At 48.9% G+C, this 17,506-nt stretch overlaps 1 protein-coding gene across 1 annotated transcript in view; it reads right to left on the bottom strand.

The window, feature by feature from the left end:
• LOC146855703 (uncharacterized) overlaps positions 1 to 17,506 on the bottom strand; it is a 1,104,791-nt gene that overhangs the window by 167,227 nt on the left and 920,058 nt on the right. The gene's annotated exons all lie outside the window — the stretch shown is intronic.

Raw genomic sequence — 17,506 nt, 5'->3', positions numbered from 1 at the left:
CCCTCCTGCTCCCTCTTGAGATGGGGGTTACAGCGTAGGGCGGAGGCACAGGATCCACCTTACTGTTACCTTCTAGGGATGAGGCTCTGGCGTAGGGCAGAGGCACAGGATCCACCCAACTTCTACCTTCTAGGGATGGGGGCCCCAGAGTAGGGCGGAGGGACAGGATCCACCCTCCTGCTACCCTCTTGAGATGTGGGTTCCAGCGTAGGGCGGAGGCACAGGATCCACCCTACTGCTACCTTCTAGGGATGAGGCTCTGGCATAGGACAGAGGCACAGGATCCACCATACTTCTGCCCTCTAGGGATGGGGATTTCAGAGTAGGGCAGAGGCACACCCGGCAGCAGTGTGACACGGATCTAGGGTCACTGGGAGCAGACACCAGCGCACCATGTAATGGCAGCTGCAGTGACATGGTGTGTCCAGCTACTGTGCATATGTGTGTGCACTGTGCACACACACTGGGAGCAGGAACAAGTGTAGGAACTTCCTAACACTACACCGTGCCATAGCAGATACTCCTATGTACAACACTTCTACGTATTTGCACCACTGCTTACTTGAGTCACTAGAGCGCCTGGTGGTTCTTGCATGTTCATCAATTATCATACAGGCTGAACGTGTTGGCTCTTTCTCGCTTGCTTTAGAAAAGTCAATCAAAGTTGTCAATGTTTTGCATTTTTTAATTTTGACTTGCAATGTTTTTCAACCTCTTCAAGGCATCCCATGTCTCTGATCCATATAAGAGATCCTCCTGGCTCCTTTATTAGCCAGATACTCCTGGGTGGTGTTTACAGATCACTAGGGGGCGGTATCTTTTCCTCTTTGCATTACATTGTGTGCTGAGGCTGAGTGTTATCATTTTTCTTGCAAGCAGAAAGCAAAGCTCCTTATTGAGCCTTTTTTGTGCCTACAGCTTGACACAGATCAGAAAGCAGTGCATTCATGGAAGTGGATGCCAGGCAATTCTTCAATTTCTGGGACCCACATTTATCAAGCCTTTGTGCTGTCCTTGTGTCACGCAAGGCAATGAATGACGACGCAAAGGCTTCAGTAATATTTACAATGCAACGCAAGGGACGACTTACACCACCTTGTGCTCGCTCTGTGTTATGTTTCAAGCTAGGAGGCTTCCCATGGGTGGAGCATGGGTGTTCCCATGCAGTCACCCATGGATTTTGGTGCATTTCAAGACTGACTAAAGCTAGTAAACCTGGGAATGCATCAAAATGCTACACCTTACCAGTGAGGAATAAAGAGCAGAAATATCTTTATTTCTCCTTGCGACTTCTTTTTACGCGTGATGCCTTCTGCATCACACTGCGAAAGAGGAAAACACCTCTAAGGATTGTTTTTGTGCACAAAAACAGTCCTGCTCATGACACAAGCACCCTTTCACTATGGTGCAAGGGTGCCTGTGTTGGCGCTAGGCAGCACACGCTGTGCCGGCGCAAGGAGAGAGCAGAAATGCTCCATAGCTTTGTAAATATGGAGCATTTCTGCTCTCTCCCATTCACGCAATGCAGCAACTTTGCTTGTTGCCCTGCATTGCATGTAAGATTAGTAAATATACCCCTGGATCTTGTGAAGTGAGCTGTGGAGCACGAGCAGGGCTTGTGGACTGATGTGTCTGCAAACTATACCTGTTCACATAGCACTGCTTGTCTCCCTGGAAGCATCGAATGATGCTCCAGAGTGAGATTAGCCAGATGCTGATGACAGCACAAGCCATCCTGATTCCACTGAACCACTGTTATACTTGGCTTATTGAATTCCGCCAGCAGCATTTGTGCCAACTATTTTCGAGGTAAATTAGAATAAGAGACCCTAGTGCATTATGTGGAATTGCTGGCTTGGCAACTGGTTGAGCGAGAGATGCATGTTATGTTCCAGGAACAGAGTTTACCTCTATGTAGTGGCAATATTGCATCAGAGGAAAGGAAAGTGGGTCCTAACAAAAATCATTCGAGCCAGGGGGTGCATGGGTCAAACACAGCATGGTTCAGCGAGCTTCTCATCCCTCGCACATCACATTAGAAAGACTTTGAACGGGACACTTATGGGGTTTTCTAATGCTCTGCATGGGGCTCGCGTGGTGGAAACCCATGGGAATCACTGCACCAATTTCATTAGCAATGAGCAGGCATGTGGGCACAGTGCACACTTATATAAGGCATGTGCAACCCTTAGTAACTCTAGGCCTTTCTGTCTGTATTGAAATATAAACAATGGCGGAGAAAACGCCAGAGAGGAGCACAGTAAAAGAAAATAAGTGAAATGATTGCCCCTGACCTGCATTTTATTCAAAATACGATGCAATCAAAAAGCAAAGAACATTTTCAAGCAGAAAACAAACACAAGTAAAAGTTTCAACATCTTAACGAGGAAATAAATGTTTTTTATGTGGAGCTGCCAGAGGTGCCATCTCATGTGTACACTTAAGGCAACTCTGGCTTTTAGCCACAGACGTGTTGGTTGGATTTTACCTCAACAAGCATTGGCTAATACAGCACAGCCTGTAAAATGCTGTTTGTCAGAAACCCAGGCCTGGCTGAGGTATCATGCATGACATGGGGGCTCGTAGTACTGGCGATAGGCACCTCATTATGTGTCAGACATTTTTTTAATAGTTCAATTTTCAACAACTGAATGGTCCCACTTCCTTTGTATTATAGAAAATATGTTCATAATCAGGGTGGTTAGGGTTTTTATAAACTTGTGCAAGTTTATTTGTTGTGCTTGAAATTAATTAAGTTCTGATTTTGTGGAATGTAATCATCTAAAGAGTATTTATGTGACGTATTTGCTATTCTATGTTCATTGCTTATTTAATCGAGACTGACCCTCGTTTCTGAAGGGATGCTAAGCAGAAAACATTCCTTCAGTCAGTCTGAGCAGCAATGCCACTCTAAGGCCCATATAACGAGTGGCATGTGGCATGCCAACAAGTGCAGTGTTTCCTGTCACTGCACATTAGAAGTACGAGTAATGCAAAAGAGAGTGCATGGGGAATCCCCCTCACAATCTCCCCAGGTCAGTTTCGCAGGCAGAACCTGCTGAAATGCACCAGGAGAAAAACACACAGTAACTTCCGAGACAATGCGGATTTTGTGTGGAAATTGGTCATTGGGAATATCAAGCCACACCCAATTAATAATAACCCCCACTCCCCCCGGGTATCGTTATTCATCAGGTGTGATAAATATTGCAACAAACACAAGGCCACTTATAACGAGGGTGTTGCGACTGGAATGTCACCTGCATGGTTGGCCGTTGGGTTCTCCTGCTCTGAGGACCCAGCTGCAAATACCTGCAAATCCTGTTTTTTTTAAATTTGCCCCTAGCCTCAGGCTAATCTATTGTGTGTACAGAGGTGCATGGCTGTGGCTTGAAACGAGTCCGGTCCTGGGCCTGCCCCGTGACACAGATATGTGCATCAAGCAGGCTCCAGCTCTACTGACAGTGGACTACTGTCCCTGTAATGAGTTCAGCATGTGTCCAGTGTTTTGGGAATCAATAGTTTTGACCACACCTTTTATCTGCATCACTGAAGTAGAAGCCTACTGGCTCGCTTGTGTAAAGTTCCACTTGTGTGTGCTAGCCCACGTCCTAGTGCTAATCACTTAAGTATATGTTGTGTGTTTGTCTACGTGGTATGGATGGTACATGCACTGTGAGTATGAGTGAGACAGAGGAATGGAGACCCTTGGGACTCGATTGGATACCTACGGCCCGTTTACGTGCATATGATGGAGGTGAGGCTGGTTTCCAGTGAGTGGAAGTGTAAAGAAAGTCGGAGCAGGAGGCTGCTCATGTACATATCAGGCAGCTGTGCACTGCAGCTAAGTACCTTTAGATCTACATCTCATCAAAGATCATCTGGGTACAGGAAAAACTTAAGAACATGGTTATTTAGGACATAATGATGCTGGTGCCAGCACTACTGTATGCCTTAAGAAAGGGTAGGGCGAAAAGCTAGCACCCTGATATCCCATTGGAATGAGTGATGCGCTTTATAAAACTGAAAACAAATATTGCTAACTTTCCTGAAGTTTGAGGGAGGAGACCTAGATGCTCAAGTGGGAAGAAAGGCGATAAGGCTCCTTTAGAAATGCTATACTGCCATTTGCTGAGCGGAGCGGCTGATTAGTCTTCCCGTGGCACTGCCCCTTGGCAGAGGGTGACGGTGAGGAGTTGTACTGCCGTCTCTGATGCTAAAGGTGAAAGGGGGCCTTAATGCAAGACTAAACATTTGTCTTTCACCTGATTACTTTTCAATATGGTTGTTGATCATTTGGTGTAGAAAACCCACACCTCTTTGTGCCTTTATTGTAGGTATCCCAGGCAGGAGACTAACCTGCTGTGAGGGGCATCACTCTACACAAACGCTGTGGCTGGACAACAGCCTGGAAAGGGCACTTGAGCGACGAACCATCCCACACAGGCTCTGGAAGTGCAAACAGAGGATCCTCATTTTCTCTCAGCTTTTAATTGTATTAAAGTTAGAACCACTGATTCAATTTTTCCAGTTCCAAGTTCTCTTTAGCCAAGGAAGAGAATGCTCCGCAGAGTATTCAGGTGTCTCCTGTGCAATCAGAGCTGGTGCCTGACTGACGGTCAACTTCCTGGAGGGGAGGGGACATCACCTGGAGTTTTCCCTTGCTGAAAGAAGCTGTTCATGTGACTTGAAGCTCCAAGAAGCCAGCCTGCCTGCTGAGAGGAGAATGAGCCTGCCAACTTTGCCTACCACCCACGGAGAGCCAGAAGCAGTAAGACCCCAATGCTATTGGGGTCTGCCAGGCAAAGGAAGACGGAGGAGAGCAGTCGCTGAGCCCTGAGTAGTGGTGGGCGGCAGTCTCTCCGGTACTGCGGTACCTGGCCAGAAACACAGATCCACAATCGACCTCGGGCCTGTGTCAAGAAGTGTGACTGTGGTGAAACTGCCACTGTGCCAAGAAGAACAACTGTGGAAGACCTTACCCATGTGCTAAGACGTGTGACTGAAGCTGACCTACTGCTGTGGTAAGAAGTGCTCTGTGGCTGCTTGCACCGCTATGACCTAGAAGTGTGCCCGTGGCTGTTCATCGTGCCGCTGACACCTCCCGACCCTCTTTGGGTGGTGAAGCCATCCTGCAATATATCACATGAACAGTAAGTGGTTCGGAAAGACCTTGCCCATCCTGTTGGGCCACTGAGAGTCTAAGAACTTGAGGACCCCTGCGGTCATCTTTCACCATGACCTGCCAGATGCTGCTTTTGGAAACAGCATGTCTCCATCAAGAAGTGTGTGTGAGCAAAGATGCGTTTTTGCCATTTCTCCACATGCTGTGATATGAACACAAAGACCTGCAACTGGTGACACATTAAAAGGGACTGTATTGAACTGAACGCTGCTTCTGGTGAATAGGTGTTATCTGCACATGATCCTTGATTTATGCTGCATAAACACTATAACCCTAGCGAGAACCTGCCTAGCCTTAGCGGATGACGGTCGGCTGGGTAAAGGCTGGGATGGGTGCTATTCTAAGGTGCAGTAACCCAAGCACATCTTGCTTTAGCTGTTCCGGTTAGTGTTTCCTTTATAGCATTCCGTTTTATGTGTGTGTAAGAAATTACTTTCCTTTTCTAAAGTAAAGCATTGGATTGGACAGTCAGTTACTATGTTGCTGGGTGATTGTTGAGTTCTGAGTATGTGCACCCCATACTACCTCCCATGAGAAGCCTGTGACTGCTCGTCATCACTACCACGAAAAGACAATTGCTGATGGTTTGTACTTGGCCCACTTTACAAACCCATAGGAGGCTGGACCCCAGGACATCAGAGGCAAACAGCCCAAATCCCCACAGACAAGGCCCCGTAGCACCTGCTTTCCCCATGATCCCCTGAATGCTGTTCGATAGTGGGCCTAAGCTTTTTCAAGAACGTTTTCTGATTGAAGGTTGGGATGGATCCTCACATGTGCATACCTGATCCTCTGAAATTAAAATTAAGTGCAGTACCGGATCATACACGGAAGGAGCATGCATGTTTACTCCATGCTCCATACATCCTGCTGGTACCTGAATGTCTGCTCTGTTAACACCTTGAAAAAGCTGGTGGAGCCTTACTACCCAATGCTTTTCAAATACTGATCAGCACCGGCATACTTACTTACCCAGTATTCTTTAGGCTCGGTCAGTATTTACTCAGCTACTTGATTGCATGTTAGAATACTGACAAAAATATATTCTGATATACATTTTGTGGCCTAATTATCACTTACAAAGCTGTTGCTCCACCGGGTGTAGATTTTCCATTATTACCTTTAGTGGATCAATATTGTTGTGAATGATATTTAGGACACAGTATTTTTGTAAGGTGATTTTTGGATCTTGCTATTTTGATATCATACTTGGCCTGTACTTGAATATATGCATGCGCAATGCTCTGGTAATTCTTGCCAGAGCATCTAATGCTCGATGTCCTATTTCCCACTCTTGCCTGGAACACACTTGCTTGAGATCATGCTCATGTGGAAGGCTATTGACTCTTGTTTTAGCAATATGATTCTGAATTCAAGCCTGCAACCTGCAGTGTTGTTATTAGGCCCCTATTTACAGATCCCTTGTGAGTGCTGGGACAGCTACAAGGACTACGCGTGCCTGCTGTGGTCTTGGACTGAGGGCGTCTATAGGCCATACCAGCAGAGTGCCTATTTACAGATCCCTTGTGAGTGCTGGGACAGCTACAAGGACTAAGCGTGCCTGCTATGGTCTTGGACTGAGGGCGTCTATAGGCCATACCAGCAGAGTGCCTATTTACAGTTCCCTTTTGAGTACTGGGAAAGCTACAAGGACCAAGCGTGCCGGCCATGGTCTTGGACTGTGGCTGACACCCTGTGCTTAGCTGCTTGGTCTTTAATTCAATCTGTGTCTCCCACTTTGGAAGACATGTGCAGTACCCCCAAACTTGCTACATCTGCTGCATGTATACAAAAAAGCACTTTCCATCTGGCACTTTTCAAGCACACTAAGCTAATAGAAATGATTTTCATAACAAAATGGTCACCCTGACTATGCACACTATAAACCAGAGGAATGTGGCATCTCAGAAGCATTTCAGAATCTCTCCAGCAAACCCAAGGAACGGACAACACTGATTACAATCACTCTGCAGAGGCCTTTTTATAATAATGAACCCAGAATAACCCTTTCTCCTAAGCTGACGCTATAATAACCATCCTAGAACTTTACTTCTGTGAACTTATTTCCATTCCAGCCAATGCAAGTGCGCGCCTCCTTGTCGATACTTGACTTGTTATGACTGAAGGGATGTTCTGTGAATGGGAAGGAGAAGGTTTGTGAATGAGGCTGGCTTGAACAGAAAGACACTTAGTTGTGAGAATCAATTTTCAGTCCTTATGCTCAGAAAGGACGTGATTGACTAAAAAAGAAAGATTTTCATCAGAATTGCCCATTATCCTTGTAAGTGCTACTTTAACTGACTCTCCAGTGCAGCGCTGCCTCATTTACAGCCCTGGCGTGCAGGAAAGATGTGTCAGTACATCAGCAGCGCTGACAATCCCCTCCTACCAGCCACCATTAACAAGCACTGTCTAAGACTCCATTAACCTTTCCTAGCTTACGACAGCCTAAGACTCACAGCAACACAGGAGAGGAAGGAACAGATGGCTGTAAAGAGAACACACAGGTGATTTATGTGTGCCAGGGCTTAGCAGATAATCCGTGGGCAATCAAACAGTAATCAACACGGTTATCTGGCCTGCCTAGCTATAAGTGATAAACATTGTCATAAGTCCAACACTGACAATGCAGTTAACAATTCAACAGCAGCGTCCAGCTGTATTATGAGCTATTGGTATCGGTTGAGGAGTGTTTGACGAGGATGTGTGGACTCTGAAAGCACTGCGGGACGATGCAAGTGGGCCAAAAAGGGGCAGTACAGACCACATATCCGCTTCTTGTGTGAAAAAGGCCACTTTATTGAAGACAGGTGCACATCACATCAATCAAAAACTCTAGGCCTTTGCCCCACAAAACTACTTCTCACTATACAATACTTCACCTACTTCCCCCCAATGCAACCCTTAAAACTCCCAACACTCTTAACATCTTTACCCTGGCATTGAACTGTTCACCTTTACATCCATCAGCACTTTAACCCAGATCAATTAACATCTAACTATCTAAGTATCCTAAATCTTAACTTTAAATGTGTTGCTTCCTTCAGGTTTAACTTTATTACCACCCCATTGTCCTGGTTCTCCTATGTTCACAACCATCATCTTATTGTATAACCATCGCAACTGAAACCACCCACTGCCACTCCGAAAAGGCCTACTCCCAACTTTTCTGACCCTCCCCCAACCCCTCAGAACCTCTGTCTCACCTGGCCCCCTTCAATGTTCTCTATAGCACCTCTTTTACCTGCAACAAGTATAGCTCCATCCCGTACTACGACCAATGAACTCCACCCCCCTAAAAAACTCTGGATGTTCTACCCACCCAAACATTTTGTCTGTACAAAAAACTTGCATGTCCCTATTTATTTTGCACCTGGCCTTATCAATTGCAGCGGGCTTCATCGCCCCCTCCATTGTCTCCTTGTAATGAATTCCGTCCAGATGACAAAAGTTCCTGACCACTGCCTCTTAATTTCCAGGATATTCCTCTTTGTTTCTTTTAACAAAGCCAAACCTTTGCAGACCACCACATCATTTTCACCCAGGTGCAAAACAATAATGTCTGGACATCTATACCTCTTCAGTAACGTTTTCAAGCATTGTAACAAATCCCGCTATCTCATACCACCTTTCCCATTCCAAGCCACTTTAAAGTAGTGGTTGTCAAGCCCGAGATTAACGTCTTGTCGTTTCTGGAGTTCATGCATTACTGGGCACTTAATAAATGAATGTCCTACAATTCATATCAACAATTCAATTGCCTCCAGTCCAGCGACAGCACCTAAAGAGAACAACATATGTGAGAATCAGACGAAATGACACGACTCATAAATCTCCCGTTCTCCATGCGCACATACTGTCTAAAGCACTCAGACGACCAGCGCCCCAACTGCATAATCATATCCCTGCCCCAACCCCACTGAGCTGCCTCCATGGCCACACCAATCATAAAAGAAAATGTTCCATAATCCCCCATAGCTTCCCCCTGACTCGACAGTGCCTTCCACATTCCCCACAACAGCTGGTAAGCTGTCACCCGTGCGCCATCATCTTGGTGAAAAACCGCTCCTTGGGAGGTCCGCTAACCGCCCTCCACATTGATCCCCAACATAAGGGACACACCTTCAAGACTGGGAATGCCTGCAGCAACACCAACTTCTCTGTTGCCTTCTAATTTGTCTTAGATTGATGAATCCACAATTCAATACTGCCACTCATATCCCCCACGTCCACCCAATCCAACCCGGGGACCCCTTTCCTCCCCAGTAGTTCAGTGACCCTGAAGGCACTGAAAACATCCATTACGTTAGTGTGAAAAACAAAACCATCTCCTCTTTTGTCCTGCACAATGTTGGCAGTGCACCCAAAAGCTTTCTTAACAAATGCCTAGATAATGGCCTCCTCACCCATGGCCAACGACCCCTTTCCCTCACCCACCTCTCTAGCATCTTTCCTCCCAGCTCCCAGGCCAATGGCGAATAAACCCAGAACAGCTTGACCATGAAGGCAATTCTAGCCAATTTCCCCGCTATGGTAACTTTAGACAGACCTTTTTCAAGCAATGTAAGGATGAACTGTACTATGTCTTCTCCCCTACTCCAAAGCTATGACCTCCATTTTGCCCCCCCTCCTTAGAAACTCCTTCCAAGCCTGCGAATACGATTTCCCGGTGGATTCTGCCAAAGACCCTACCACCAACTAAAGCATCCTCTCTCCCCCATATTCCACATGTCTGCCGACACAGGTGTCTTGTCCTTGTCTGCCTCCATGGTCATCCCATGGAACATCTCTCACTGTGAATGTGACAAAGCATCCGCAATTGTCATTATCCACCCCCAGCACATGTTTTGCCATGAAGGCTACATCATATCTCAAACAACCGATCACGAGGACTTACAACAACTTGAGGATGTACTCATCCCTTGCCGACTGCCTGTTTACCACATGCACCACTGCCATATTGCCTATTATGAATAACACCCTCTTGTAAGCCAGTTCCTGTCCCCAAAGTGTTACTGCCACCACTAAGGGGAAAAACTTTGCTTCCATGCCATGGGCTACTCTTCTGCACACCACCTGCCCTTCCAATACAACCCGAACCCAAAGCTTCCAGAAGTATCAGAACATATCTGCATGTCTCGGTCGCATTCCTTTTGGGTTACCATCGAAATGCAATGGAAATCCTCCAAGAACCTTTGCCACATGCGCCTGTCTTCTTGTGTGCCAGCGGACAAACGCATGTAGTGATGAGGTAATGACAGCCCAGCTAAGGACATACCCAGATGCGTACAAAAAGTCTGACCCGACCTAACTACTCTATATGCAAAATGCAAGTGCCATAGCATGACCTGTACTTCTTTGACAGTCACCTTGGGTATTTCCAACATGCCGTCTAGTAACATTTGCATCTGCACCCTCTTGTCCACCTGGAGGCATGCCTCCGTGGACACTGAGTCCAACACAATACCTAAAATAAGAGTACTGTGGCTGGCCCCATTGTATTTTTGCGTGCCAGCGGCGCCCTGTCACCCATGAGCTCTTGAAAAATTCCCAACTGTTGTTGGCAGTCTGCAGAACCTGGTTGATTCCCAAATAAGAAATCATCAAGATAGCGCCTCACTGTCCTCTTCCCCGTGTGCCACGTGAAAACCCACTGTCGGAAGGAGCTGAACTGCTCAAATAGAGCACAAGAGATGGCACAGCCCATGGGTAATGCCTCGTCAACATACCATTGCCCTTCAAATTGTATGCCCAGCAACTGGAAATCCTCTGCATGTACGGGAAGCAGCCAAAGAGCTGCCTTAACATCACACTTCACCATGAGTGCACCCTTTCCCACCTGTGCCACCAAGGCCATAGCCATATCCACCAAGGTAAATGATACGGATGTAACCTCCCCCGGAATAAAATAATTGACGGAGCTTCCTTCTGGCCATGACAAGTGCTGTATAAGTCGAAATTTACCTTTTACTTTTTTGGCACTACCTCAATGGGTGACACGATCAAATTAGATATAGGCCATGTCCCAAATGGCCCTGCCATTCAGCCCTCCACAACTTCCTTCTGTAGCTTCGCTCGTACGACTTACTTATGTGTGAATTTTAAGTTCTGCACCCACCTTGTTGCTCTGGGGCCCTTGTACTCCAGCCAAAATCCTTCCAGAAAACCATCGCTAAACATCTTTGCCCTCCCTTTGTCCTAGTAACCTGCCAACCACCATTCCAATCGTTTTCCATCAATTAGCGTATGAGCCTTTGGCCATACTTTCATGTGCCCCACGTTCTCCCCTTTTTCCAGTCACCTGATGACCTTGCTGCCTGCTGTGTGCCCCTTGGTGCTGATCCCATTGGCCTGCCTTGTCCCCTATCCACTACCTCCAGACCCATGACACTGCATGAGGGCATGTCTACCCACACACTTGGAGCATTCATGCCGGAATTTACAGTAGTCTCTCCTACATAAGCCTTTATGCCACACACCATAAATGTGTTGTTACCGGATTTTCCAAACCCATAGTCTACTGATAGAGATTGGTGTCAATTTTTCCCCATTTTGCCTCAGGATCCCATGCTAGGCGAGCGCGAAACTCCTTATGCATATCCCCCATACATGATTTGTACTCTGGGGATCACATCCATATAATTCAATAGGTAAACGTACAGTTCTGGGTATTTTGTCACAATATACGCTTGCGAAAATGATAAGCACCACCGTCCAATTTTTTATTTTTTTTGGAATTCTTTTTATTAACAAATTCAAGTCGACTTCACAGGTCACAAATAAGGTAGGCAGAAACTTTAGATCGGATACTATCATGATTACATGTTACATAAATAGTTTGTGGTGATTAACAATGGCTACATTGTAGTCGGGTCTTCTGGTTCTGGGATAGCAGGGGGGACACAGGTATTACCTCTATAGGCATTCCATTTATTCCATATGGTGGACCACTTTTTGGGGCACCCCCGTAAAACATTTCTCCCGGAACATGCACCAATCAATGTCTGCCTTCCAAGACTTTACCTTGAGAGGTTCTCCCACTCCCCACATTTGTGCAGTGTTCCGCTTGGCCACCATCTGACCCAGATTTTATCTTTGCTACTGAGGTCGGTGCATTCCCATATATTTAAAAAGGCATCTCTTTGCTTCCGGCCACAGGGCAGTCCCCAACACACGGTTCATGCAATCATATATATTCGACCAGTAGGACTGTATAAGTTCACATTCCCATATTATGTGTATAAAGGTGCCCAGCAGCCCACACCCTCACCTGCAATTGCCTTTGTGTGTTTTTCCCATTTAACTAGAGTCGGTCCGGAAACATATACTCGGTGGAAGATTTTCAATTGAACAAGGCGCAGCCTAGATGAAATTGCCACCTCTCATGGGGACGCGACTGCCTCCTGACATTCTTCGTCATCTATTTCTAGCCCGTCTATCTCCCAGTGCTGCCTTAGAGGCATCGGAGGATTTGGGGTATTATTGACCAGTTTTTTATAGGTCAGGAATATCACTTTGTCTGACATGTACCCATCCAACAACCTATCCTTTAGTGGCGAATATTCTGGTAGGGTATTACCCCGGGTATGTTTGAGAGGAGGTGCATGTCTGACTTGTAGGTAGCGAAAATGCTCCGTGCTGGCGAGCTCATGGCTCTGTTGTAGTGCGGCGAATGTGATCACCTCTCCCTTGTCCCATAGATCCCCAATTTTTGTAATCCCAATGGTGTCCCACTTGTCGAATCCCTTTGTGGTACCTAGTGTGCTCAGCTGTTCCGTCTCCCATAGAGGAGTGGCTTGTATGAGCTTTTTGTCCCACCCCAGGCTTTTGTTGGCTGTGTGCCAGACTAGCACTGAATGTTTAGTTGGGCATGTCAGAGGAAACCTCCGGGGCCTAGAATAGAGAGCCCTGTGGTATGCCCCTCCTGGGACCAGCCATTTGTCTAGTCTGTATGCCGAGTCGTCGTCTGGGCAGTAGATGCAGTGACTGATCGCCGTCAGGTGCGATGCCCAATAGTACTTCTTGATGTCGGGCAGTCCAACACCCCCATCGTACCAACTTAGGACCAGTTTCTGAAGGGCAATTCGAGGTCTTCCCTCCCATAGTAGATCTTGCTGTAGGCTCTCTACCTCTTCAAAGTTTTGAGCTGGGACTAAATCTGTGGTGTTTTGCAATGCGTAGAGAAACTGCGGCAATGCCATCATTTTGAACACGGTGCACTCCCTAGTAGCGAGAGTGGGAGCGTCTTCCAGATTTCGATGTCTTGTTTGTGCCTTTGTAGTGGGGGGAGTAGGTTCCGCTCATATATGAGTTTGGGGTCAGCCGTAATAAAGATACCAAGGTAGCAGAAGCCCTCTTCTGCCATCTGAATAGTGCAGTCACGAGGCAGGGAGGGAGGATCACCTCTGAGAACATACAGCAAGAACTTGCTCCAATTGATCCTATATCCGGAATACCTTCCAAAAATTGTAAAAATGTTGAGGACAGCGTGGATAGAGGGCTTTGGGGAGGCCAAATACAGGAGGATGTCGTCTGCATACAAGGATATGCGGACCGTCCAATTTTCAATTGTCATAGGCCATTTTGACAACTCAAATTCTTTTTCTTTGGACCCCTTTTTTCCCTTAAGTTCTCTATGAAGGAGCTTCAGCATCTTCACGTACTCCCCTTTCCATATCTTCTCCTTGGTTGCCAACATTAAATGAGCACCAAGGGTCTTAGTTATCCCCGTACAATGCAATTTCTTGACCTTGATTTCCTTACTCTCTTTTGCCTTGTGCTCCTGCCTTATCCTGTCCATCCTCCCCTTCTCCTTTTCTTGGCGGTGTGCCCTGCTCTCCTTTTGCCCCTGTCTCTGGCATCCCTGTTTGTGGTGCCTTTCCCACTACCCCTTCAGCCTGCACTTGGCCAACTTCAGACTTCTTTCCTTCTGATTGCACCTCTGTACTTACCCCGGCATCCTTGACATACAAACCTCCCCTCAAATGTATTTCCCTGCCAGCTCTTTGGCCCCCTGCATTTACCCCCATAGACACCTTGCAAGTGTGCACTGTGTTTTCCCAAGCACCTCAAGCACCATTACCTGGCGTTAAGGATGGCCTCCTCTCTGAATCCACCACTTCACCTTCTTCAAGATTAATGTCTTCGTAATCCAACTGTGCCTTATCCCCCCCTACATTCCACAGCCAAGTGGGCACCATGAACTGTGCATCCGCACCACATGCCGCAATCGATCTAAACCCTACCATGCTGCCTGAGGGAAGCCAGGGTGCTGTGTTATGCCCTCCTATGATCCCCCACCTGCTGCCGCACTGTGCTGTTGTCGCTGTCCTGAGGGCTGCATTGAGCTGTCCCAGTAGATGCACTGTCAAGGCCACACCAGACCTACATGTGTCAATGTTGTAGCCATTCCACGTCGGCATCCGGCTGGCTGCCCAAGACCCTGCCATCTCTTCCCCTCAGGGTCTGTAAGCCGTATAAAGCTCTCCTGAGTCCCCATGTCTGCTGTAATGCTGCAAATGAAATATAAAAAGGAGGTCTGGCGTGCCGCGGTTAGTGTCCCTAGCTGCCTGCTTGTTACTTTGTGCCAGTACCCAAAGCCAACTCGTGCCGCCCTGTCCAACTCCTACGCATAACACGCCTTCCTGCACTTGTCAACCTGCCACAGACGATACCTCTGCCCTACCCCCTCTTGCCGAATGACTCCCTCGCTGCTGCAGCATCATGCCCTTATCTGTACCTTGCCATGTGTATGCCTGGGCAGCTCACGTTCACTCTCTGCAACCTCTCGCTCTTTGAACCCCCCTCCTTGTCCTCCTTCTCCTGCTCCCCTTCGGTGCACCAATCTAGCATCTCCGCTACCAATGCTGTCGCTGGGGCCTACACGTGGACCCGAGTGTTCCTCGTTTCTGTACCAGATGCCTCCTCTCCTAGCCGGAAACTTTACACCGTGGCAGCCTCTCTTACCCACCTGCCCTCTTCGGACCATTGTGATTGCAGGGCTCTGGGGGACCTTTCCAACCACCACCCCCCTCCCGGTCATTAGTGACACCGGGGCCCACTTAATCTCAATCCCTCCCTCCCTCGCTGGCCCCTCCCCTCCTCCTTGTTCTCCCTTCTCTGGCATAATCCCTGTGGCCCTCCTTCCCTCCCTCTCCATCTTTGGTCCCGTGTCCTTGCTCCATTGGCCCCTGTTGACAGGTTTTTCTGTCTGCATTAAGGGACCTAGGCCCAAATTGCCACCCTTCTGCACAGTGACCAGGTGCGCTTGGGCCTTTCCCATCCCCTCGTTCTTTTTCCTGCCCCAGTAAGCTCCTAGCTATCTCTTCCTTCCAAACACACCTCCATTAGCCCCTCACAGGGCCCAGCTGCAGCCTCCTGTGTCCATTCATTCCCCCCCACACTCATGCCTACTCTGCTGGCCCTGCCGCCTGTCTCCTAGCCCTCCCCCTTCCAGCTCTAAATTGCAGCGCAGACCGCTGTGCTGGTCCTCTCCCAGGGCGCGAGCTCCTCACTGAGCAGCCCCTAGCGCTTACCTGTTGCAGCGCTTCCCCAATACGGCCGCAACGTGGAGGCGAACAGGCCAAGATCGACACCCAGTGGTGGCTCCCCCATTGGGGCGTGGCTCCACTGCTTTCTCGCAGTGCAAGGAGGCAGAATCATAAACGGTAAAAACTACCATTTATGTTTCTGCCTTCTCGCATTGCGAGGAAGCAGAAGTGCCTCTGTGCGTGCCTGGTTGGGGGCGGGCGGGCGGGCGGTCATGCTCGAGGGCAGGGGGGGAGTGGCTTGCCCAATGTTGTGCGTACTGACTGTTTGGTCGGCCCTGGAGCCAACCAAACAGTCAGTACCCACAACAGTGGGTAAGCCACTCCCCCCCTGCCCTTGAGCAGGACCGTCCACTCTCCCTTTTTCTTTATGCAGAGAAAATGTCCTGGGCTGGGGCGCTCTCCTGCTGCGCCTACCAATCACAACGCTGCCATTTGCAGCGTTGTGATTGGCTTGCGTAGGGGAGGGAAACTGCCTGCTGGCTTCTTCCTGTTCCTGCTTCCTGCAGCAGGAACACACGGACCCGGCTGCCGCTGCACCAGTACAGGAGCGGAGGCGGTGCGGTACCTGGCACTCAGGTATGTTTTATTTTATTTGTTTTATTCCCCCCGTGACCTCCCCCTCCCTCCCTCCCTCGAGCATGCCGGCCGCCGCTGTATATATCACACTCTGTTGCGGATAATTAGAATGACCGATAGCGTGGAGGTAACATTACACCAGGCTGCTGAAGGAAAACTTGAGTGTTAAACAGAACTTGCCTTCAGGGACCCCGGGCTGGCATATACAGTGACTGCGACTTGGACGGGCTTGTTGCTAATAGGGCTTTGGGGGGGGCGGCCGACCAACGGGAGGCCTGCCTCCCCAGGGGAATTTTGGGCCAATGGTGCAGCTCAGAGCCCAATTGGGCTTGTTGGGCTACATTTGGGCTGGGGGATATTTAGACGGCCATTTTAGGTCACCAGCCACCATTTCGGTGGGGTGACACGGCAGCCGGTCGGGGATAGATAGGGTGAGGAAATTTTGTGTTTGTAATTAGCAGCAGGCCCGCCCCGCGCCGTCGTCGGCACCGGGGGACACCCTTGGGTCGCACTCAGTTTCCGGATCGTGTTTTTCGCTCCGCTCCCTCCGCTTTTTGTTTTGCAGTCCCTGCTGCGATGGGTGAAGCAGGCTCACGGGCCACGTCCTTTCATAGGGGGATGCGCGCGGTTCACCAGGCGCGCGCTTCCAGCCCTCCCTCTGCGAGCAGCTCTTACTGTCGGCCGCAAGCGAGCGCTGCTCGCGCCTCTGACGTTCACCGGCTATCCCTACCGGGAGCCTTCTGCCGGGTAATTCGTGCCGGTTGTTAGTGGCGCAACTCGGGGAGGGTGTGGTCGGACGCCTCCCGATATGGAGACGGTGCTTTACCGCCTGAATTTGGCCCTCGTATCGGCGTAACTGGCACTTACAGTAAGTGCCATGGGTATCAGGGAGGGACGGGGGGCAACACGTTTGTTGCCGGGAGTTCGTCGCCTGGGTTGCCTAGCTCTTAACAAGGGCGCATAGTACTGATTTTACCACACACCCCAACCTTCGTGCACCTTATTGGGAGGAGGGGGGGCCAGCAGGGCGGGTGGGGACAAGGTGGGGATCCATCCTATACCTGGGGAGGGGGGAGGGCCGCGCGGGCACGAGGTGGGTGGAGGCGTTGGGTTGGAGTGATGGGGAGGGGGAGAGGGTGTGGGGATTTGGCGCGGGGGGTTGGGTCGGTTCCCGGGGTTTTATGGGTGCCAGCCA

Source organism: Triturus cristatus, chromosome 4_1, assembly GCF_964204655.1.
Source record: "Triturus cristatus chromosome 4_1, aTriCri1.1, whole genome shotgun sequence".
NCBI lineage: Eukaryota > Metazoa > Chordata > Amphibia > Caudata > Salamandridae > Triturus > Triturus cristatus.
The sequence above is the reverse complement of the archived record's forward strand: the minus strand, read 5'-3'. Positions and strand labels throughout refer to the sequence as shown.